The sequence below is a fragment of the Octopus bimaculoides genome, chromosome 7, assembly GCF_001194135.2.
Source record: "Octopus bimaculoides isolate UCB-OBI-ISO-001 chromosome 7, ASM119413v2, whole genome shotgun sequence".
NCBI classification, from domain to species: domain Eukaryota; kingdom Metazoa; phylum Mollusca; class Cephalopoda; order Octopoda; family Octopodidae; genus Octopus; species Octopus bimaculoides.
In genome coordinates, this window is record NC_068987.1 from 17,224,539 (window position 1) to 17,226,362 (window position 1,824).

A 1,824-nucleotide genomic window follows, 5' to 3' on the forward strand; every position below is an offset into this window, starting at 1 on the left:
CTCTCTATATATATATACGCAATTATACACAAAGAACACGCAAGCACACATATGTAGGCACATGCAGACATAACTGTGCTCCTCATGGGCACATTGTTGTCTGTGTTTATATTTATATATTTGAGTGAATATGTACATTTTGCCTATATTTTACACATACATATGCACATTTATGTGTGTGTGTATACATATATATATATATGTGTGTGTGTGTGTGTGCATATATATGTGCCTGTGTGTGCGTCTGTATTTACATTTTTATACATACACACACATATTCACACAGACACTGACACACAGTTACACATATGCATAGATGCAGTTTTATGTGTGTGTGTGTGTGTGTGTATACCATTATAAACTTCATGAATGCCAAGTCACGCCTCACCAATCATAGCTAGGTACCCTCTGAGGATATAATTGTGAGTTTCTCGTGTTTATCAGATGCCTACGAATCAAACTTATTATTTTAATCAGGTGAAAACTTGGAAAGAAACGGAGCTGACGTTATTAATAGTTTAAAAATACAAAGTTACATTCAAATGAATTTAGACGTAAATGAATGATGTATAAAATATGTATGGTTTACTGGAGCATTATAAGTAGAACACAATTAGTAAAGAATGTAGAATACTTCCAGTGATGTCTATGAGAAATTCTGTTTGAGGTTGAAATGTTTACTCAACGTTTTTTCCACAAATCAGTTTTGCATAGAAAAACAGAGACATCTGGGAACGTTTTGTTGCCTTTCTCGATATGTTTGCTTCTCTTGAAGGAAATTTGATAGATTTGTGCGAAAATATTATTCAGACGTTTCCAAGATGGCCGAAAAATGTCGATATTGACGAACATTGTGGGAGACCTGCAACCAGCAGAAGTGAGAAAGACATCTCAGATATACGTGCAACTGTGAGGAGGAAATCGTCGAATCACCATCTGTGAGTTATCAGAGGATATGGAGATTAATTACGGTTCAGTTCAGTCCATTATCACTGAAGATTTGGGTATGAAACGTCTGTCTGCCATGTACCATAACTGCTTTCAGCTGACCAAAAAAACACTCTGGCTTCAGTTGCACTAGATCTTGACTGTATCGAGAGCGACGACAACTTTTTGAAAACTGTGTATATGAGTCTGAGCAGGTATCGCCAACCTTGTGGTTAAAATTTGATGCAGATTCTGTGCTCAGCTTTCTCTGTCATAGGCTATGCGACGATCACACGTTACTGACCTTTCTTCAAGGCACTGCTGCAAACAGCGAAAGTAAGCTAGAAATTTAAAAACTTAGTGCACATACACAACAAAGATCAAGGTCAATCTGTGCCAAGCGATTTCCCTTTCCATGCATTAGCTTCGTTACTATGGTAATAATCCTGATATTCAGTGATTAGACCACATATATATATTTAATTAAATATATATACATATCAATTTTTTGTTGACTCGTCACAGAGGATATACGGAGCTTCAAACCTTTCTTTTCTTATCATTGTCAAAGACTCTATCACTTAATTTGAACACATTTTTGTAAATTAATTTTTGACACCATAGAGGATACACAAAACCTGATACTTTTGAAACGCTTTTTAAATGAGTGAAACGGGTTAAGTTAATAAATTCTTTTAAAAGACCCCTGCATTTTCAGATTCTTTTTCTTTACTACTTTATAAATATGTATGTATGGATGTATGTGTGTGTGTATGTGTGTATATATATGTATGTATATATAATCTAGAAAATATTTTAGTGGAGAAACATATATATGTGGGTGTGTATAATTATATACACCTATATATATATGTATATACATATAAATACATGTAT